The 24,840-nt window shown below is 35.9% G+C and overlaps 2 long non-coding RNA genes across 2 annotated transcripts; one reads left to right on the top strand and one right to left on the bottom strand.

Moving 5' to 3' along the window:
* Positions 1-16,545: 16,545 nt before the first annotated feature.
* Positions 16,546-18,160, bottom strand: LOC120090279. The gene is made up of 2 exons (XR_005485496.1): positions 17,719-18,160; positions 16,546-17,630 (listed from the first exon to the last, which is right to left on the bottom strand). It is a non-coding gene; the product is annotated as an uncharacterized LOC120090279 (long non-coding RNA).
* Positions 18,161-18,458: 298 nt separating this feature from the next.
* On the top strand, positions 18,459-20,844 carry LOC120091897. Its single transcript, XR_005485860.1, has 2 exons — positions 18,459-18,648; positions 20,566-20,844. It is a non-coding gene; the product is annotated as an uncharacterized LOC120091897 (long non-coding RNA).
* Positions 20,845-24,840: the final 3,996 nt, after the last annotated feature.

Here is a 24,840-nt window from a genome sequence, read left to right as displayed (position 1 = left end):
TGAAGGAACTTTTAATCTGGAGAACCAATGAGTAGAAGCAGATCGTTCCAAACCCCATTGTGAAAGAACAAGACATTTCCAATAAAAAAAGAATAATTATGCATAACTAGTAAATTACAACATGATATAAAGGTAAAAATAAAGGGATTGAGTAAACATACCCTTGAAGAACCTTTTCTTCTAGTATTTCCTCGATCGAACTCAGCAATGTGTCCCATAGCACGAATGCAATATGCCTCTAGAAAATCCTCCAACAGCAACGAGTGAAACTCGATCCTCGTCCCTCGATTAGAAACTTGACACTACCACGAGAAAATCTTGGTATTATTGGTGTGAGAATCCAGAAGGTGTGGGCTCTATATGGATTTAGAAGAGGGAATGAGAAACTAGACAATCAGGTGGACGATCGAATAAGTGGGAGAAGGAAAAAGTCTATCGTATAGACTTATGTACTCGATCGTTTAACAAGTGAGTCACTATCATATAATATCCTCGATCGATCGTTTACTCTCTCAAAGCTATCGTATAACTGAAGATGCCATTCTGATCTGTCGAGAGAAGGTTAGAAAAATGCGTTAACTAAAGCGAGAAATACTTCCAGAGGTGGAAGCAACCTTGCGTTCATTACGTTCATCTCTATTTCACCACAGAGATGTGGGAACACGGCCGATCACCGAGAGGTGTACGTCAAGGGAAAGCGGAACCTTAGTTATATCTTTAACACAATTAATGAACTTGCGATGTTTTTACTAATTATCTTTTCTCTTTTTGCTTCATACATAAAGCCTTGCCACCGCATAACACGATTCTTTGTATAATCTTCAAAGTCAGTCTCAAACTCGGTATCATGTATCATGTAACCTATATCTTGTATCATCATAGCTTAAGTTTACTTTTACTGCATATTTTACTTTACCGCATATTTTACTTTACCGTATCATGAACGCATATGGTGACTTGATTTCCTGCAAAACAGACTTGAAATATTCTTTTCTACCATCGTAATGGTGTCAGTGGGTGTATTGACGACAATTTATAATTCTTTCATTTCTTAGCTAATTTCTCTACAACTGATGCAACTTTCCTTTCTTTTAACCGCAATATCTAAATAAAGGAGTATAAATAACTTGTATTTCTACAAGTTATCAATAACTTTTGCTATTTGCACGTGGATAGTGTGTTATGACAAAATGAAAACTATTTTCACTTTATCCTACCAGTTGCCATAAACTATCCATAACCAACCACTAAGTCGGTTATTGGAGAAGAACCGAAATCAATTATCTTATAATTAATTTATTATAAATAAATAATAACTAGTTTATCATATTATATTTATAACCTATAGTTTTAATATCATATCATATGTAACATATACACCATAGTTCTTTTTCTCCTTTATGGCATTTAATATAAATCATATTTATATTAATCCCTCCAATCAAATAATGTATCAAACGAATTAACTCAATTATATCACACATAATTGAATTGATTTAATTATATCATATATAATCCGATTCCCTCTTGTTAATTTGAACACTTCAAACTAACCCAAAAACTGGTTCTCAACATGAATCCATTGAGCTACCAAGGGGACCTTATGAACCTGTAGCTTGAAGCTCCAATGGTATGTGAATAACTGACTAAACTCTTTAATCACGATATCCACCATTTGTTAACTGTCGAGCACTCCACTAAAGATTGACAGCTGCACTCTTCACACTACAAATATATTTCTATGTCCATCTGATATAACCAATCAATAGTACGATGACCCTTTACAGATCGCTCGTGGCTAATTTACCGTTTTTCTCCTCTAGTTATATCTAACTCCTTTAGTACCACTGATTCCTCTAATGAACAATACATCATAGTCCCATAATGAGTAAATCCTTCTCGAGCTAAGAGAAGGTGTGGCGCCACATTGTTCAAGCCTTGAAATCAGCCCTTAAGGGAGCAATTTATCTACTTACCCCTGCTTCGGGGAGTGAGTGAATTCCGTCTTGTGTAGCTGAGTTCTCAGCTCTCTAATCAGACGAATCACCAAAGTGGTAGGTTTGAGTCGGCGATCTGGCCACTCGCACTCATACAAATCAGAGGACTGCCCTCATAGGCAAGAGTTCCCAACTCACTTAGGATTAAGGTCATGTTACCTATGGTTATCCTAGTGAAATGAAAGTCTCTGCCATGAACAACGTTATATAACGAGACTATACATTTCGTGGTCCGGTCTTATACAAACTCCTTTGTATAAAGCATCCCTGCTTGCATGTCTAATACACGAATGGTCAGGATCAGGCCATTTATAGCACTTTACAATACTTGTAACACCTACAAAGCGGTCTACACTTTTAGCGTCACTAGGATAAGGTTTTCCTCCTTTATCCATATACTACAGACCATTTAGGTTATCACTTAAAGCACGATCCACTTGTATGTCTCCACATATATGCTTAAGTTACAACGATAACCAAGGATCTTAGTTTATTGGTTAACTAAGAATCCTTATCAGTCTAAAAATCAAAGTCCGTGTATCTTGTAAGGATCAAATCCTTAGAACCATACACAAGCATGTAGTCCTTCATTCTCCGAAGATACTTGAGGATGTTCTTGACCGCTGTCCAGTGATCCTGTCCTGGATTAAACTGATATCTACTGACTATCCCTACAGCGTAGTAGATGTCAGGTCTAGTACATAACATCGCATACATTAAACTGCCCACAACAGATGCATAGGGGACCCGTCTCATTTCCTCAACTTTTTTGGTGTCTTAGGACACTGTTATTTAGACAACCCACTTTGTAAATGTTACAATTGTTATAAAATACTACAAATGACCTGATCATCATCATTCATATAGAGACATGTGAGCGAGGGTGTTCTATACAAAGGGGTTTGTATAAGATCAAACCACAAAAAGAATAGTCTGATTATATAACACCGTTAATAATAGAGACTTACATTTCACCAGGATGACTATAGGTGACATGACATGAATCTTGAGTGAATTGTGAACTCTTGCCTATGAAGGCGGTCACTTGATTTGTATGGGTGAGAGTGGCTAGATTGCCAACTCAATAAGCCTACCATTTTGGGGATTCGCCAGATTGAGGAACTAGGAACATAGCTACATAAGACGGAATTCACTTCTTCCTTAATGTCAAGGTAAGTAGATAAATTGCTCTCTTAAGGGCTGATTCTAGGACTTGAACAATGTGGTGCCACACCCTATCTTGGCCCGAGAGGGGTTTGGTCATAGTTGAACTATGATTTATTGTTCATTAGAGGGATCAGTGGTACTTAAGAAGTTAGATGTAACTACAGGGACAAAATGATAATTTTGGCCTAACTGTACTGTTGACTTGTTATATCCAATGGACACAAAAATATATTTAGGGTGCGAATAGTGCACCTATCGATCTTTAGTAGAGTGACTGACAGTTAATGAATATTGAGTAATTTAATTAAAGGAGATTAATTAATTGTTCAAGTATAATTAGAGCTTCAATTTATAGGTTCATAAAGTTCCCTTTGTAGCTCAATTGGAATTATTAAGAATTAATTATGGATTAATTTGAATTTTTTTAAATTAATCAAGGGAATTAATTATATATGATATAATAATTTAAATTAATTATACGTGATATAATTAATATAATGTATTTGATACATTATAATATAAAGTTTATTTTGAAAGGAATTAAATAACTGACTATGATTCAAATACTAATTATATGGATTGAATTCATAAAATTAAATTTAGTATAAATGTGATTTATATTAAATAAAACAAATGATTGAGAGAATTCAAACTACAGGTTATGTGTTATATTTGATATAACGTATAGTTTAATATATACTATATGATAAGGTAGTTATCATATATATAATTTATTAAATTATCTATTAAATTAATTTTTGAATTTTAATTAAGGAAGGAGTTGTAACTCTCTTCCCCTTAATTCACTCCTCAATCAATCGTGGGAGTTTTCGGTTTTGACAATCTTCATCTTCTTCACGAAAGATTTACACAGACTGTCTATGTGTGTAACTTATATCTCTCTACTTCTTCTCAATTCTTCTCTCCTTCTTCTCAATTCTGCAAAATACCGCATAAACTTGACAACATAATTTTTATTGTTTCTATTTTAAGCACACGCACTACGATATATGATGCATGATACAAGCCCATGTCCCTGGCAACGGCGCCATAAACTTATAAGGCATGAAATTTGATGGTTCGATGATATGCGATACTGCTTCAAGATGTATGCGTTATTAATGAAATGCTTGTAGTATGCTATGCATTGTCACAAGTTTTCTTGCGTTGAAACCAAGTATAATTTCACCGCAAGTTTCTCGGAATGAACCGAGGTCGAACATAGGGATTGCGTAGTTAATGTGTTACGTTCGTGATATATGCGACCGGGGGTTTTTCAATTAATGAAAGATTGGTTTATACAGGTATTTAAAATTGCGATAAAGTAAAATATGCGGTAAAGTAGAATTGCGGTAATAAAATAAAATGCGATAAAAGTAAACCTAAGCTAATATGATACAAGATACAGGATACTGATACATGATACTGAGATTGAGATTGACTGTGAAGATTATACAAAGGGCCATGTTATGTGGTGACAAGTCTTTATGTACGAAACAGAGATAGAAAGGGTAATTAATACAAACATCGCAAGTTCATTAATTGCGTTAAAAATTTAACTACGGTTCCGCTTTCCCTTGGTGTACAACTCTCGGTGATTGGCTGTGTTTCCATATCTTTGTGGTGAAACAGGGATGAACATAATGAACGCAAGTTTGCTTCCATTTCTGGAAGTACTTCTTGCTTTAGTTAACGCATTCTTCTAACCTTCTCTTGACAGGCAGAATGGCATCTTCACTTCTGCTCTCACAGGTGAAGATGCCATCTAGCATGCTTTAACTTAACATATTTATTTCATTAGCACAAATTAATTTACTTGTTTAATTCATTCTAATTACCAAGGGATTAAGAAAACATCATGGAGAAAGAGATTAATGGAGGAATGAAAATAGACAGAAAGATGGAAATGAAAATGATCATGACATTCAATACTAATATTTAGCGTCTGATACATGGTGTGAATGATAGAGAGATTAAGAAAATGAATACAATTGATGATAAGTGATAGAAACAAATACAAAAAAGTGCCAACGTCTTGACACAAATCTGGACGGTGGATGTGCTTGCCGGCGGATGGAGTGAATGGAAGGAAGAGGTTCATTCTCAGGCTTGCTCGTCCGGTAGGAGTGACCTTGGTACAGAGCTTCACGGTGGGGATTGAAAGGATTTGCCCTGAGACTCACCTCTCGGCCTTGTCTTTTAAATCGTCCTGGATCTTCTCTGATCAGCACTCAAACCAGTCTTTCTCTTAATATACAAGTATCAAAATATGCCCGTATAAAGTATATTTTCCAATAGAAATTCAGAGGCTATTTATAGACTCAGCTTTGACTCTCTGCAATGTGGACCACACTTCATTGTTATGGTAATTCCAGAAATGGTGGAATTAATATTCCTTCTGTTACGCGATCAATCCCGTCAGAAATGCACAGCGGTCAGCTGTACACGTGTCTGGATCCTCCACAATTGCGTTGCTCTTTTNTTCCTTCTGTTACGCGATCAATCCCGTCAGAAATGCACAGCGGTCAGCTGTACACGTGTCTGGATCCTCCACAATTGCGTTGCTCTTTTGCATTTTCGATCGTTTGCCCGCATGCGATGTTGTTTTTTTATTACCGCATGTGGTTGAAGTTGTGTTGATCGCAAAGCTCTTGATCGATTGTTGCATGCGCCGTCATTGCGTTGATCGTCTATTCATTCCTGAATGATGGGCGCAATGCAACGTAGATGCGTTATTCTTTTTATCTTGAGCCATGAACGCATGTGGTGACTTGATTTCCTGCAAAACAAACTTGAAATATTCTTTTCTACCATCGCAATGGTGTCAGTGGGTGTATTGGCGACAACTTATAATTCTTATATTTCTTAGCTAATTTCTCTACAACTGACGCAACTTTCCTTTCTTTTGGCCGTAATATCTAAATAAAGAAGTATAAATAACTTGTATTTCTACAAGTTATCACCTTCTTCTCAATTCTTCTCTCCCTCTTTTCAAAATATTTAGAGTCCACACCTTCTATAATACTCAACCTGTACAAAGAATACAGAGGATTACCTTTTGGTAGTGTCCAAGTTGGGTTTGCTATCTTTTTTGTTCGTATTTCTGTGCGAAGAGTTCGTGATCATTTGGAGAGGAATTACGTGAAGACGTATTTGGCTTCAAGGGTAAGTAATTCATACCCTAATCTCTCTGTTTATTCTAAAAGCATGATGTAAATCTCTGTTTGAATTGCATAATTTTTCTCTGAATTTTGTATTTTGTGAAAATTGGAAATTGGGAACAATCCATACTTCCACAGTGGACCTCATGGTTCCTTCATTAATATGAATCCAATTCACATTAAATTAGTATTTTAACTCCTTCAAATATGTAATTACCTCATAAATTAATTTTGAATCATATCCAAAATTAAATTTATAGTATAAAGTTTAAATAAAATATAAGTTTATATTATAATGCATCGTTATATATTATTTTGAACATTTCAAACTCAATTCAAAACATAGTTACCTTAATTCTCTTTATGAGTTAGGAAGAGGACCTTATGGATCTATAGATCAGATGCTCCAATGATATGGTATTAATGGGCTAAACTCATTAACCAAAATAATCAATATTCGTTAACTGTGGGTACACTTCACTAAAGACACACAACTACACTCTTCTCACTGTAGATATATTTTCGTGTCCATGGATATAGACCAATAACAGCAAGTTAGTCTTTCATGCAGAGACATGTGAGCGGGGGCGTTCTATACAAAGGGATTTATATAAGACCAGACCACGAAATGAATAGTCTCATTATATAATACCATTAATAATAGAGACTTACATTTCACTAGGATGACCATAGGTAACATAACCTGAATCTTGAATGAGTTGTGAACTCCTGCCTATGAACGTGGTCCTTTAATTTGTATGAGTGAGAGTGGCCAGATCGCCGACTCAATATGCCTACCATTTTGGGAATTCGTCTGATTGGGGAGCTAGGAACACAATTACACAATATGGAATTCACTCATTCCCTAATGTCGGGGTAAGTAGATAAATTGCTCCCTTAAGGACTGATTCTTGGGCTTAGTCATAGTTGACTATGACGTATTGTTTATTAGAGGGATTAGTGGTACTTAGGGAGCTAGATGTAACTACAAGGGCAAAACGATAATTTTGGCCAAACTGTACTTACGAGTAATTTGTGAAGAGTCGTTGCATTGTTGACTGGATATATTCAATGGACACAGTAATATATCTATAGTGTGAAGAGTGCAGTTGTTAGTCTTTAGTAGAATGACCGACAGTTAATGGATGTTGAGTAATTTAATTAAAGAAGTTTAATTAATTATTCAAGTACCATTGAAGCTTCCTATAAGGTCCCCTATGTAGCACAATTGGGATTATTGAGAATTAATTTTGGATCAATTTGAATGGTTCAAATTAATTATGGAAATTAATTATATATGATATAATTAATTTAAATTAATTATATGTGATATAATTAATATAATGTATTTGATACATTATAATATAAAATTTATTTGAGAGAAAATAAATATTTGAATATGATTCAAATATCAATTATGTGAATTGGATTCATATAATTAAATTTAATATAAATTTGATTTATATTAAACAAACTATATGTTATATTATATTTGATATAATATAAACCGTAGGTTATTATTATATTGAATATAATATATAGTTCATTATATATTATAGATTATATAATAAAGTGTTTATTATATTATTTTATTAAAATTGTTTAAAATTTGAATTTTAAATGAAGGGAGTTATTTCCAACTCCCTCCCTATGTTCTCTCAATGTTGTATGTGGGGTGGTTTTAGAGGATGATCTTGTTCTTCCCCAGAGATCAATAATGAACGTATGTGTGTGAAAGAAGATAGATCTATCCTGCAAATTTGTCTCTTCTCCTTTCAGCAAAATTATTCTCACCCTCATTCCAAAATCAATAGAGAAGCCCACAACTCTCTCTGTAATTCTCAATCCCCTAAAGAGAATACAGAGGACTCTCTTTTGGTTGTGTCCAAATATTGGATTGGGGTTGCTGTATTTTGGTGAGTTCATGATCCAAGGAGTTTGACGTGCTCGTGATCAAGGAGAGGAATTTGAGAAGAAATTGTGACTTCAAGAGTAAGTAAATTCTTGAAACCCTAATTCCTTCTCTTTAATTTTGAAGTATGCTATAATTTGTTTTTTGTTTTTTTTGGAGTGCATGTTTAGATTTTGTAATTTTAGTTTTTTGTGAAATTAAAAATTGGGATTGATCCCCACTTCTACATTGAACTTCACTGTTCCCTTCAACCCCCACTCGCATGTCACCTACATGAATGTGTTGGATCATTATGTTTGTAATAAATACAAAGTTGGGTCGTGTCCATAGTGTTCACCAGGATAAGGTTCCCAACTTTATCCGTATATTATAGACTTCTTAAGCTTTATCTTGAATAGTGATCATTGTATGTCTCCACAGATAGTTCAAGACTCATAAAGTAGCTTAGGATGTTAGTTTATTGGATTTAGGGTTATTAAGACAAAATAAAATACAACACAATCAATAACACTTATTGAAATAACATCGATAACTCTTTATTGATGATGATCAATTATTTACATTTACTATCTACAAGTTTTAAGGCATAAAATCCAACAAGCTTCCCCTTTCTCCCAAACCTTAGAACACCTTTCATAGGTGCAACTTTCAAGATTACTTTATCACCCATTTCAAACTCCAAGTCTTTACGCCTAACATCGGCATAACTCTTTTGACTGCTCTGAGCTCTAATTTTCTATATTGCCTCATTAGTAACCTGTTCCAGATCAGTTCCTATCAACTTTTAATCATCGACCTCATCTTAGCAAACATGAGGCCTGTAACTCTTCCCATACAAGGCTTCAAATGGCGATATATTGATAGTGGCTCGATAACTATTATTATAAGCAAACTCCATAAAATGCAGATGAGAATCTCAACTCCCTGAAAATTTCAATGCACAAGTGCGTAACATATCTTCCAACGTTTAGTTCAAACACTCCGTTGACCATCAGTCTGAGAGTGAAAACTTGTGCTGAAATCTAACTAAGTAACCAACACTATCTGGAGGCTCTTCCAAAAGCTAGATGTAAAACGAGGGTCACTGTCGGATATGATAGACACAGGCACCCCATGCAACCTCACCTCATCATTTATATACTACTATGCCCACCTATTTCTAAGAACATAAATCTTCCTGGAATAAAGTGCGCTAACGTAGTGAGTCTGTCCACTACAACCTATATCATCGTATAACCCTTTCCTATTCTTGGCAAGCCTACAATAAGGTCCATAGACACATGCTCTCACTTCCATTTCGGTACGCTCAGGGGTTACAACAAACCTGCCGACCTCTATCTTGGGGCTTTCACTTGCTGACATATCAAACATTTACTAACAAACTCTACCACCTTCCTTTTCATATTATAACACCAGTAATACTGTTTCAGGTCCTGATACATCTTGGTGCTGCTAGGATACATCGAGAAAGAATTTTCATATCATACCACCAGCAATACCGTTTCAGGTTCTAATACATATTGGTGCTGCCAGGATGCATCGAGAGTGAGGAACTATGAGCTTTTGTTAATACCTCATTCTTAAGATCATTGTCTTCAGGTACACATAAACGACCCTAGTAATGGAGACCATCCTTTAGGGATACTAAGAACTCACTCTCTCGTCATGTCTCTACTAGGAAAAATTTCTTAACAAGGTAAGGATCACCCCGTTGAACACAAAAAATCCTTCGTCTCAAGGTCGTTTGTGCTATTAGCTGTGCCAATTGTGCAGTGACCTCCTCCATTGTCACTGTAATTTTAGCTCGTTGAAAATCCTTGCATAGATGAGTCTGCCTGGTAATTAAAGCTGTTGAATAGGTTGTCTTCTACTCAGAGCATCTATCACCATATTCGCCTAACCTGGATGATAAAAAATTTCACAATAATAATCTTTCACTAACTCTAACCATCTATGTTGTCTCATATTCAACTCCTTCTGAGTGAAGAAGTTTTTTAGGCTCTTGTGTCTGTGAAAATCTGTATCTTCTCTTTGTACAAATGGTGTCTCTAAATCGTCAAAGAAAAAACCATTACTGCCAACTCTAAATCATGAGTAGGGTAGTTCTATTGATAATTCTTCAACTGTCGAGAGGCATAAGTAACCACTCTACCCTACTGCATCAACACACACCCAAACCTTTCTTGGAGGCATCACTATAAATAACAAAACTCCCTGATCCATTTGGTACAGTGAGAATCAGTGCTGAAACCAACTTCTGTTTAAGATTATGAAAATTGTCTTCACAAGCCTTACTTAAAACAAAAGAAACTCCCTTCCTGGTTAGCTGAGTCAAATAAGTGGCTATGCGAAATAAATCTTTTACAAACCAATGATAATATCCTACCAAACCCCAAAAACTACACACCTCACTGACTGTGCAGGACGAGGCCAACTCATAACTGCCTCAATCTTTGCAGGATCGACATATGTTCCTTCCTTCAACACCACATGTCCCAAAAGGACACATGGCATAGCCAAAATACACCCAATAATATATTTCATATAATATCTTCCCCATAATTCAAACTCATTTCTTCCTCTTCCCTTTTTTTTCTTTTTCCCCCTCCCTCTCTTTTCTCCTTCTAGCGGTGTGGGTTGTAGGCGGTAGACGACTATGTGTGGCGAATTGATGGCTCGACACGAGATGACACGAATGATGTTAGAAAGGTACCAGCACGCAGCGGAAGCGACGAGGATCGATAAGCACTCTAATTGATTAATTTTGGCAAAATCGAAAACATGCTTAAGCAGAATTTAATGGGTTTCAAGATATACCTTTGAAGAACCGTTGAAATCTCGATTTTCAACTAATAATTCCTCTAAATCTTTATGCAGACCACTACAAGATCTTTCCTACTATTCTTTTGATGCTCTAGATTGAGCTGTGAGACTCAAAATAAGCTAGAATCAAAGGGAACTTAGAGAATGCTGACTTCAGAATCTCTAGAAATTTTTGTAAATGTTCCTCGTGTTTTTCCTCTGTCTTGGAATAGACTAAGATATCATCAATGAAAACTATCACAAAAAAGTCAAGAAAATCCTTGAACACTCTGTTCATCAAATCTATGAATATTGCATGAGCATTGATCAAGCCAAATGACATTACAATGAAATCATAATGTCCATATTTAGAACGGAATGCAGTCTTAGGAATGTCACTGTCTTTTATCCTCAATTGATGATATCCTGAATGTAAATCAATCTTGGAGACAACTGTAGCCCTCTACAACTGGTCGAACAAATCATCAATCCTGGGGACAGGATATTTGTTCTCTATGGTTACCTTGTTCAATTCTCTGTAGTCTATGCATAGGTGTAACGAACCATCCTTTTTCTTCATGAACAATGCTGGCGCACCCCATGGTGACACACTCGGACATATGAAACCCTTGTCAAGACCAGCGAGAAAGCTGGAGAGAGCGAGAGTGGAGAGAAAAAGAGAAAGTTGGAGAGAGCGAGATTGGAGAGAGCAAGACCAGTGAGATTGCTGAAGAGAGCGAGAGTGGAGAGAGCGAGACGATCGAGAAAGTGGGAGAGACCGACACTGCCGAAAGTGAAGAGAGCGATACTGCCGAAAGCGGAAAGAGCGAGAGCGCCTATGCGTTTAGCCTTGCTTTGTCCGATTCGAACGTCACGCCCACGCCTCGCCTATGCATTGAGCGATCGAGCAAGCTTCTGGGCGATGTATTTGGACGCGTTGGGGTGGATTATGCATTTAAAAACCCTAATTTGAATACAAACAAAACTTGAAGACGTAAGGGCAAACGTCAACTAAAATTTAGGTGTCCGATTAAGAGAAATTCTTAAACTCTAAGAAACTGTGTTTGATGCATTTGGGAAGAACACATTGAACCAAGGTGAAGTCAGCTTATGTTGATAAAGGGAGGATTAAACATTTGGCCATGCAGCCAAGTAGGTGCTGTCAATCCCACGAGCAATTTGAACGCCTATAAATAGGGAGTTGGGATTTCATTTTCAAATCACACAAAAATCATAAATTTCGTAGAAAAAGTAGAGGGCAGTGAGGGTTTAGAGGAATGTGTCAACTTTGGATGAGGAAATCTTCCAATCTACTCGTGCATTTGGAGTGATTTCAAGGCCATCTGAAAGCTCTGGAAGTCTAGTTTTCAGAGTAGGGCTACCGGAGGAAAAGGCTTAAAGAACTGGGCTGGAGGTTAAAAAGAAGGCAGAAGGGTCAGACTGTCGGATCTGTCTGAGCCAATCTTGAAGATTTTGAGATTCCGGCCAAACCACGAGGAATTCGAAGCTGAAAGTTTAGGATAAGATTTCTAAAACATTTTAGAATTAAGTTTGTAGAAGGAAGTATTTCCAAATAAGGTTCGGAACTATGAGTAATCTAAGTTGTAAGTTGAATCTGGATTCCAGGGGTGAAAAAGGGACCCGAGGAGCTACTAGAGTGAAAAATTCCTAAGAGTTCGAGGTGAGTGGCTAAAATGTTTTCAAACTAAAACGTTTTTAAGTTGTTTTGATTACAAACGTTTTACAGAAAGCATGTTTACGAAAATAATTCTCATGCCTACTAGTTTTCTAAAGTTGTTTCCAAGCAAGTTTGAATTGTGATTTGAATGCATGCATATTGTTGAGAAACTATTTACATATGTCCCGGCTTTCTTTTCTTCCAAGAGATTCGATTTTTATATTCAGCCCATTCTCAGACTGGCAGCCTCTACGATAAGCAAGTGAATTCTGATAGCACACTGATTTTTGAGGCCACATCAATGAAGAAGATTAACGTGTTCCCATCTTTCAATTCGTGATCATATTTTCATTGATGAGCTCAGGGGCTTGGGAAACCCGCAGGTCAACCCCCAAACCTCGCCTACACCACCGGCTTGTTGAAGGAGGGGCAGATCGCTTAGTCATCATCTACATCAGTGCCAGAGAGAGCTCCGGCTTCGCAGATTGTTGCTATCCCCTGAAGAAAATAGACGAAGAGGTTCTTCCCATTATGGAATGCAAGAAGCTCGTCTCATTCTATAATGGCGTGGTAACAAGAGAAAAGAGATTGCTTTCAGCTTTATGTATTGATTTTATCCAGCATGCATTACCATCTTTAAAGCCATGTTGCATATGTGTTATACTGTACATGCTTTAAAGAGAAAAGTTGTTTATAAATAGTTTTGGTAAAATGCGATGCCGAAGTACAAGGAGAAGGCATCCACCCAACTAGATACTGAAGTACAATGAGAAGGTATCTATTGGTACAGAAGTACGTTTGAGAAGGTACCAAGCCAACAGGATACCGAAGTATGTTGGAGAAGGTATCCTAGTAGCTCGATTTGAAGTACAAGGAGAAGGTATCTGAGCAGTAGTACCTAATGTGTGAAGGTACTTAGTGTGGCCACAGGTGAATAAAGTCAGAGATTGAGCAAAAGGGTTCTCTCTGGACTAGTAGTTGGTGTTGAGATTATTCTACCAGTTATACAATACTTTGATTTGAGAAATGATTTTACTGTTTTATGTTTAAAACAGTTTTATATAATTTACGCTTGGAAAATATTTATGCTGCAAAAGTTTATATTTCAGATAAAACTATTTTCTGAAATTATGCATGAGAATTTACTATGTTTTCTCGGTCACTCACTGGGCGTAAGCTCACCCTGTTTTCAAATGTTTTTGTTCCCCCCCAGGTAGCGGTCAAATCCTCTGAAGATAGCTCAGTATCTGCTCTGCCACTAAAGGACTAAAAGACTTGTAACCGTTTGCTAGTTGGTTTATGGTTAATATTGTACACATATTACTATTGTTCATATAGAGACTAGGGTTTGTGGGTTTTGGGACTTGTAAATCTAATGTTGTAAATACTCTAAAATATATTAAGTTTCTAAGTTAATAAATTGTGGCCTAAAGACGTCCCGTTTGCATATGAATTATAATTGGTATCAGAGTTATTCCGCAAAAGTTATTAGGCAGTAAGTGTCAGCCCAAGGGTTGGTAACTGCTGCAGTCACGCCTTTCTCTAGGCTAAGAAGGTGGTCTGGGGTGGGGTGTGACAACACTGACCACGATACTCCAGGTACCTTATTTAAACAACTTACTGGGTTTCATAGTAAAAATTACCCTGGGCAAGACCATAGTCCTGACCCCTCTAAAATCACCTTCTTGCGGGAACAGTCAATACTAGCATGGTTGGCAGCTAACCAATCCATGTCTATTATCACAAAATAATCTCGCATGTCCAACACTATTAAAGTCACATCTATTACATGGTTCGCTATTTCAATATGACATGCTTTTATCTTTTCATTTGCTAACATAATTTCTCCGGGCGAAGTAGAAATTGGTAAAATATAGTTTAAAAGCTCCAGTTTTAGTGTAGCATGCTTCACAAACACTGATGATATAAATGAATGAGACGAGCCAGAAATAAATAACACCAAGGCATAGTGTCCCAAGATTGGGAGCATACCTGTCACCATCGTGCCTGACTTATCAGTCTGCGGCCGAGTTATAATATAAACTCGACCCTGCTATTTCTGTTTATTTGAATTTTCATGAGGCATACTTGAAGGTTGACCACCTCCAATTTGAACACTAGGGAATTGATCAACTGTATAGTCCACTTGCTTGCATCTAAAACATGTCCCTGTGTCAATCAAACAATGCCCTTAGTGGTGTTTTCCACAGGATGTTCATGTAGGCCTATCCCTCTAGACCCATTTGGACTCAGAAGCCTACTGCTTAAAATTTCGTGGTGGCCTGTCTAAATTTCGACTCCCTGTGACAGCTTAGGAGCTTTAAAATCTAGCTCCTTTTCTGGCCCGAGTTGGATTCCCCTGCTAATGATTTCAAGAATGCCTCATTTGATGGGCGACCTACTAAAGCTACTGCATGGAATGCTAATGCATAGGTAGTCAGCTCAAAAGCTTGCACTATGCCATGCATTCCATCTCTTAGTCTGTTTATAAATCATTCGACCTTCTTCGTCTCTGCAGGCACTAGGTCAGGGGCAAAGCAAGAAAGCTTATCAAATTCCTCCATGGTCATAATTCTCTGCTTCAAATTCACATACTCCATGTACTTGTTGTACCTCACAGTAGCGGACAAATACTTCTCATAGAATCGTTCCTTGAATTGGTCCTAAGTTGCTTGTCCACCATTAGTTTCTATCATTCATTCTGTCGAGCCTCACCAATGTCGTGCATTCTCAATGATTAAGAAGATGACACATTGAAGTTTCTGATCTTCAGGGCATTTCATATATTGGAAAATTGTCTCTACAGTGGACAACCACAACTCCCCTTTTTTTTTCGGTCCAATATTTGTTCTTGAAAGTCTTTGTTTCAGTCTCGAAACAAACTCTCCAAATTTATGACCAACCCTTCCTTCAGTGATCTTACAACGAATAGAAGTTTTTCCATTGTAAATTCGTATGAAGTTATCAACGAATTCCGGTTGGGTCCTTCAGTGGCCCATTGAATGTAGGAGGGTTTTACTTTCTAAAATCTCACAAATGCTTTTCTTCCAGACACAAGTCCTGTAAGTTCTGATTATGAGCCTGCACCTGTGTTGACTGGACTTGCAGGGGTGGTACTTGTTGTGTTTGGGTTTGTTGAGTCCAATTAGTTAGAGCTACCTACCATGCCACTATGTTGGGGACTAGTTCCTATGTCCTCCCCAACAAATATGAAGTAACAGCTCTCCCAATTCGCTTCACCATTACATCCTGTCAACTTGAGCACCAGGTAGGATCAGAGCTATCGGAACATCCTGACCCCTACTGGCTCCAACCTCATGCGCTCTTGATGTAGAAGGGTCATGAACTTGCGGATCTCGAACTTATAGGTCCTGAACTTGTGGGTTCCAAACTCCTTGTCTAACCTTTTTCTTTACCTTGAGTGGTGCCATAACCTAACGTTCACATACAGTCAGCTCATGTCAAATTCTCTACCAACAAAAACATAGCATTACACTGCAATTCAAGCAATACTCCATGCATATAATCCTAAGGACTTTTTTTTTTTGGGGTTAAAGAACATATCTGGCGATGATGAGGAACCCGTTAATGGTCAATGGGACAACTTGGACTTACATAATAAGTCAGTTTAGATAACCTAAAAACATGGACTCTGATACCAACTATAACGACTCGACTTTCTAGAAAGGAAATCGGACCGTTACTATATGCATGCATAAACCTCAAAACAACATTTTCAAAAGATATGACTAAATTCAAGATAATGAAAAAATTTATTATTATAGACCTATAAAAAAAAATAAAATCTCTATTCAAAATACCTCTAACTTTAAATAAAAACAAATTAAATAAAAAAACGAATGAAATATTCAAAGAATTTAAAGATTCAATTACAAAGCTAAAACTTGCAAATATAAGAAAAACATAAGCAGAAACGCTGTCAATTCTCAAGGCCTGGTCACGGATTCTTCTTGTCATTCGCCATTCTATCATTTTCTTTACCAAAAAAAATATAGAGAAAAGAGTGAGTATAAGAATATAGTAAGTGACCTACCATTAGGCCCACTAGGTGTACATATAGCCTTCCTATCAAGACAAAGGTGTACATCCCGAACATAGGCATAGGTGTAGCCGTAGGTATAAGGGGTAAACCTAAAAGTATGCTTTCATAGGAAGTGATTTCAAACAAACACAATAACATAATCATAGGTGGAAATCCCATAAGGATGCTAAAACATACCAGGAGATGAACACAGTCTGATAGGAGTGCTAACAACCACTATCAGTCTATGCAACATACATCGTCCAAGTTCATATCAAGCCATAACATAATATAATAACCATAGTAACATATCTCATGAGTTTTCAGAACAATCTCAACAGTCATCTATCAGTCAATCATGGTAGAACATTCCATCATAATGGAGACATACTTTCAGTGTACTTACAATCTTAATATCTACTTGGGGTTTGAGGGGGAACCGGTAGTAAATCACTTACCTTAGATTTAAGCCTAAGCAAAATAATAATCTAAAGCCCCTTTTATCCAAAGTGTGGTTAAATTTGAATTCACTTCCAAACTCCCAAACAAAAGTTCCAATCTAAGCAAATTCAATAATAATAGTTAGATCCTCAAATTCCAACATACCATATTTAAATCAAGAGTTCCAAGGCTTAACACACTTACCAAAACACGTCAAAATGCTTTTAATAATGTTGGATGGCAACTTCAAACCTCTTTGAAAACCCAAATTAATCGTCCACAATCAAGATTTAACCAAAAGTTAGGCCCACTATCCATTGATAAACCAAAATCCTTAAAGAACAAGAATCGAGACTCACAAAAAGTCATCAATCGGGTTCTTGTGTTGCTAAACAATGATCCTTGATACATCAGAACTTCGATTGAAAAACTGAAACATAACGGGTAACAACAAATCATATCCAAAATTGAATGAGCAATCAAAACACTTAGGAAATCCTCAAAAACCACAATCTTACCCAAAATCTCAAGATTCCAGCGACCTCTAGTGTTGGCAGTGACAACCCACGATGGTGGCGAATAGGGCCGGGAGAGCGGTGGCGGCTGGACAAGGTGTGCGGACGGACGTACGAACTTGTAGCGTGGCTTGCGGGGCTAACTGCTATGCTCGGGCGTGAATGAGCGGTGGGCATCTGACGGACCACCTGTAGACTGCGGCGAATGACCTACGACGGGTAGAGTACAGCGGAAACTGGCGGGATGAGCGTCGTGCGTCTATTTTTCGTTGATAAAGGGGTATTTCCATGGGGAGTGAAGAAAAAAAACCAGGGTGATGCTTCGCACAGCTGAAAGTGTAAGGAGAAGAAGACCCTCTCTTTTTTTTCCTTTAGTGGCACACTTCCCAAGGTAGCCTCTATATATATTAAAATCCACTATGAGAAATCTGGCCTTTAACCACGAATTATTAGAGACTATTTCAATATCATTGTATCTTTAGTGACAAAATACAATCTTCGTCTCTAACCATACAATAATGATAAGTTGCAAACTTGCGACGACTAATCCAAATTGTCGGTATTGTTGTGCGACAAACAATTTTTACAATGACAAAGAAATATGTCACTTGATGTGACGAAAAATTGCACTTTAGTCGCAGGCGCAATTAATTAGCGGCAGTTTTGTCACAAGGACTGCCATGAAATTCTCTTTCATTGCAAGTTGCGACGAAATAGAGTTTAGTCGCAAGATTTCTTTATCCACTCTATTCTATTCACTCGAGGGTTTCACATTTTATCCATTAGTGTCCGTAGTTCGTCTGAAGTAAAGGAGTCCGCCCTTCGTCTGAAACTGAGAAGAAGCTACACAAGTTCCTTCGAAGATGTGTAGATGAAGGACCGACTTTACCTTCATCAACAACATCAGCTTCTTCTTAAACCTCACTCAAGGCAGTAAGAAATAATACAGTCAGACACTACATTTTTTTCTTGCTAATCTCTCTTAGCTTCCCCCAAATTATGATTTTAGGACTTGTTTGTATTTGGGTTTCATATTTTATTTGATTGTTAATTTATTTCCTTATCCATTTCTTTTTCCTTTGGATATTCTTCTTCCTGTCAAATGGATGTTGAAAAAAATTGAGGGCTTTATGTGGGTGTGGTTTCTCTGTGGCTTTTATCTCCTCAATACGTACTTCAACTTCTCTTTTCTTAATTTTTAGTTGTTCTTTTTATAGTGGCTCTATTTTCACCATTTTCTTTTCCTTTAGGCCGATGAGCCCAAGCCTGAAGTTGGCTATATGGTTCACCTTTTTTTAGTCTAACCAAGTCTTTCGCATCTTAGAATGTATTCTAGAAATTGTAACTAGGAGGCAATTTTTTTGATAAGTGTAGATTCTTGTTTATGTGTAGATTGTTGATTTGGAGAATATTTGTATATTAAGATGTGGTTTGGATTCTGTTTATGTGGTTAAATTTTGGTTTTTGTGACTCATTATATTATTAAAGTATGATTTAGTGTGTGGTTGATTTTGATATGAAGATTTGTTTGGAGGTTGACTTTCTTCTTAACTAACCTCCTTGAACATATGTAGATTTTTACGATGTTTCTTTTAATATTCTTGCTTTTAATTTTTTGTCGATACTTTGTAAGTGAGAGATTTGGGATGTTATCATAGGATATTTGAGTTTTTTTATGTATTTAAATTGTGATTTGGAGAATGGTTTTAAATTGTATGAGTTTAAAGTGAATTTTAGAGGCTGCTTTGTGTGTTCAAAGTGTAGATCGGAAGTTTTGTGTGATTTGGAAGTCATTAATAATCTACGATTGTGCCTACTCCGTATTCAACATTAGAAGATTAATTGATTTTGAGAATATATGTTTATTAAAGTGTGGCATGGATGGTATTTATGTGGTGGAATTTTGCTTTTGAGACTCATTGTTTGACTAAAGTGTGATTCATTGTGTGTTCACTTTTTGTTTTTGTGAACAATTTTTTTTAGGGCTTATTGTGTGTGAGTAGAATACATTTATTTTGAATTTATTTTGTGTATTGGAAGAAATTGTGTACGTAGGTTTCGGGTGGGTGTTATTATCAAGATATCTTTTTTGTGTGCTTTTTATATACGGAATAGCAAGCCAATTTTCAGGTGTTTATTTTGAGTGTATTTTGTGTATTGTATAATATTTGTGTGATTAAAATGTTATTTGAAGACTATTTATATGATTGAAGTTTGTTTCGAAGCTTATTGATTGATTGAATTGTGATTTTGAATCCATTGTGTGCTTATTTTGAAGTGTGGTTTGTGTAACTAAAATGTGATTATCTCAAACATGTGATTAGTTTAATTTTGAGTCTCTTTCTATGTGATTAAAGTTTGGTTATTCTAATTCTATTGTGCAATTTGATTTAGAACATATTTTGTGATTTTTATCCTATTGAATCATTTGAACACTAGAATATTACTTTTTAGATATTGATGTGAACTTCTTCATTAGATTTTCACTCATAGATTTAGGTAAGTTCTTTTAGTATTTGATGGGGGTGGGGGTGAAACTATGACTTATGGTTGAAAGGGGATGTGGTTTCATAATTAAGTTCAAGTTGTGATGGTTGTTGTTTTGTGATTATTATATTTGTGATTTTTTTAATATTTGTTGTCATGACTTTATTTGGATTTGAAAAAGAGAAAAAATTGTCTACGTTATGATAGTGTTGCTTATGTACAGGATTAAACCGATCATTCTTGAGAGCACAAGAATAAGAATCATTGACTTTTTCATTCCTTTGCGGATAATATATATATATATATATTGTAAACATTATAGTAAGCGTTGGTTTACTGAGTTAATCGTGTATTTCTGTGCAGGAACAAGGCGATAGAGTGATCTCCTGAGTTGGCGGTCCAATGGTACTTCAAAGACGAACGTGCGATGACCTTACATAAAGGCGGTGACCTAACGTGATAAAACGTGAGGGGATGTGAAGTCGATAGCAATCAAATCAGAAATTCAGTTGGCGGCTGTTGAAGACCATACCGTCGCAAATTCATTGAACCTTCGGTGACCATTAGACGACGCAACAGAGTATGGAAATTAATGTTATCCATCCATGCAATCATTAATGAGATGAAGAACTATTTCTGGAAGTCTATAAATACCATTCAATGCTACCAAACCAACGGAATTAATTTTTCGGAGAGGTCGAGAGACTGCCGAAACAACACAGAAGAGAGACACCAACCCACACCTAACCCTTGTGAGAGCAAGAATTATAAATTAGAAAAGAATTGGAGTACTAAAAGCTGTGTAAACGTCAGAGGAAGCAAGACACTACTTACCTGGCTTAACACTTACATCATCTATTATTTTGTACTTAAGCATTTTATTTGCAAGAATGAAAATTACATTTCAATCTATGTTCATTCTTTTCACGCCATACATGAGTAGCTAAATTTGTGAATGGGTTGAGAAATACTTAGTTAGCATGACTTAAGTTATGCACTGCATGCGGTCTTCTTGTCTTATGTATGCTTCATTCATCACTTTGAGTACTTGAAAGAGTAGTCTAAAGACATAGAATCTAGGCTTGAAAGAGTCAGATTAGATCTCATAAGCAAGAGTGGAGGAGACTTAGAAATAAGTTCTATCTATTGCATTTCCTACACATCGCATGTATCCTAGACATAGGAAATGTGTCCATATGCATTGAGAAATGTAGTGCTTAATATTTGTGTATAGCATGATCGCATGACTTGTAGAATATCTTAAGAAATGTTAGCAAAACCTCTTCTCAACCCTTTATCGCATATTTGTTACAACACCACTCTCTATTGTTTTGCATTTAATTCCATCGCCTTAAGAAATCAAAGTCAATCACCATCCAACTTCTGAAACTTAAAATAGCAATAAGATCAGAGATAGAGTTTGTTGCATATCTGTCCGAGTAATCCCTACGTTCGACCCTGACTTACCAGGACCCTAAGAAGGCTTATACTTGGGCTTTGTTAGGAAAACTTACATAATCATTACATCCACACACCCTTTCATCGCATGATAAATCACCGCATCAATACAAAATATGTACAAAACTTCATTATCAGAGATTAGGTTTAATTAATGAATAATGTTTTTTTCTAAAAAAAAACAATCTTTGGAACTAAGTACATCTCCGTCGCTTGGAAAATTGTTTTCCTCACAAACAAACTACAAATACACATATATCTTTATATTTTTTTTCTTAATTTCTTTTCTATCCCACCAATTTCCTTTTTTACTTTTCAAGGTCCATATTCAATTTAAACCTCCAAAATCTTTTAAAGAAATTATTATAAATAGAAAAATCCAAAAAATATTTACAAGTTCTAAAAGTACGAACATTTTTGGAATTTTTTGCTATAAATTATAAATATTTTTAAATATTTTTTTATATTTAAAAAGGTCAAATCTTTTATTAAACAAATCTTTCCAAATCTTCTCCAAATAAATTTCATTCCACTAATTGAATTAAAAATTACTTAAATTAAACTCAATCTTTTCAAAGTAAAATAATTGGGGCTTAAAGATTCAACATACGCCCCAAATAATTAGAGATAATTAAGTTAAAATTTACCTCAAAAGTTAGGGATAGTGCAAATATTGTATTGTAGTACTTGAAAAACATAACAAACAAAAGAAGGAAAAAAAATGAAAGGGTCACTTGGTGGAAATCCCTTTTCTTTATTTGGCTAACTTTCTTTTCTTAGAAATACTTTTTAAGGCTTTCCAAAGATAAAAGCCTCTTATTTATTTTAGTGCATATGAAGACCTTGACCTATCGATTCTTTGTAAAATATGGAACTGTTTTCTTTAGGACTCCGACTTGTTATGAGAATGGGTACCATTTAGCTCAACTGACATAGTGTTTGTATTATCCACCTTAAAGTCAGATATTCGATTCTCCATTCTACATATTGTCAAAAAAAAATTGTTTCAAGATTGATGAATGGTCTGGTTGAGTTAATTCTTTGATAGCGTGTTCGCTACATGAGTCTCATTCTCAATGGTAAAGATTTCTTTTTGAAATTGTATACAATTAGATTGTATTGAGTGGTTGGATGTTCCTTTAAGTGAGTGATTTTTCTTTTTCATACTAAAATTGTTAGTATCTTGTTCTTGATTATATATTATTTGTATTCACTTTATTTCCTAATAAGTTTATATGAGAAGAGATGATTGGTCCTTACAGTGATATCAGAATAAGATTGTGACAAATTAAATAGTATCAAAAGAGACATTTAAATTTGACAATCCATGTTGTTAGCTCTCCTCCTATGCAGCTACAACTACACTTACTAATTTTCTTTCAAATAATAATAAGAACAAAAATCCAGTGGGCTGGCCTTCCAAGTAAAAAGCCCATCAATTTAAACTCATCACATTTCATCTTCCATTTTTGCATTCTTCTCTCCAAGTCTCTCTTCCTCATTTCCTTGTATCAATTCACTTACTCAATCTTTCTAACTGTTGTTGCGAAGATTGAACTATCTATATTTGAGATGATAATTAATATTTTTAGACATTAAAATATGTTTAGATTGAGATGCATTTCAAATTGATCAAAGTATTCATTACAAGTTTCATGTAAAATAGTTTTCTCAATTCATTGGTTAATTAAGAAAATGTGCGACTCAAATCATAACACATACTTTAGCGCCACATCATAGAAGTTAATTGAAGTATATTATTGCAAATGCAATTTAAAAATGCAAAATACATTCGATACTATGTTGTATGTCTTTTCATAACAATATTCAACCATCAAATTATATATTTGTTTTTTATATCAAAATCTATTTTATATATTCTATCAGTTGATTCAAAAAGATATATAAATAATTGACACAATTTCTTACCTACTACATGTTGGGAATGCAATCAAAGTCTCATATTGATTAGATAAGGGAAGAATCATAGGTATATAAGTGAGTATAGCTATCCTCATTGGTATGAGGCCTTTTGGGGTGAAACAAAAGCAAAGTCATAAGAGTTTACGCCCAAAGTGGACAATATCATACCATAGAAGGAAAAGTTTGTTGGGGTTTTTTGCAAAATATTATAAGTGTAGTTGTCCCACATAAAAAAGATAAAAGTCATGCGCCAAGCTGGCAGCATTGTCTGAACTTCCACATCAGAAAGGAATTCTTGAAACAGGCTGCGGTGTTTGTGAATAGCGTGAATTGTTCACTTTCTTCTTTTGCTAGGAAAAGAAGCAAATATGTCAAGCTTTATGAGTTTAGTAAAGTTTGACATGGAGAAATTTGATGGAATGATCAACTTCGGCTTGTGGCAAGTGCACGACAAGGATGTGTTGATACAAGTTGGGTTACACAAGGCCTTGAAGGGAAGACCAGATAGTGGTATCTTCTAAAGAGTTAAGCGGTGATGGTGGTCCAAGAGAGTCAAGCAGTTGTTCTAGTAAAGGTTCTAAGACATCCAGCATAAGCGATGAAGATTGGGAGGAGATGGATTTGAGAGTTGCAATGCAATCAGACTAAAATTGTCTAAGAATGTTCTTACAAATGCGCATAGAATTTCAACAACCAAAGAACTTTGGAAGAAGCTTGAATCAATGTATCAGGAAAAAAGCATCTCAAATTGGTTGCTCAGGACTGTCATATTCAATGTTTGTTCAATTATCTTTTACTGAAGGAGCAGTTTCACATGTTGTGAATGGTAAAAGGTACAAAAATATCAGATCATCTGGTTATTTTCAATGGCATTGTTCCTAAGCTGGAGATGTTAGGCGTGAAAATAAAAGATGAGAAGATAAGGCACTCCAACTCATTTGGTCACTTCCTCCTTTTTATGAACACGTGAAACCAATCTTGATGTACGGGAAGGAAACTTTAGTGTTTGCTGAGGTTGCTAGTAAACTTTTGTCTGAGGAAAGAATATTGAATAGTGAATGACGTACTTCACAAGAGGATTCGGTACTAGTAGCCAACAAATGGAAGAAGAAGAAAGAGTTCGTGCATGAAAAGGTTTGCTGGGAATGTGGACAATCTGGACACATGAAAAAGGATTGTCCTGACAAAGCAGGTTCGTCAAAAAGCTCTAATTTGGATGTTAATGTTGTCGCCGTCATCAGGAAGATGAAAATCTCT

Source organism: Benincasa hispida, chromosome 11 (genome assembly GCF_009727055.1).
Source record: "Benincasa hispida cultivar B227 chromosome 11, ASM972705v1, whole genome shotgun sequence".
Taxonomy (NCBI): domain Eukaryota; kingdom Viridiplantae; phylum Streptophyta; class Magnoliopsida; order Cucurbitales; family Cucurbitaceae; genus Benincasa; species Benincasa hispida.
This window is presented reverse-complemented; position numbering and strand designations above follow the sequence as displayed.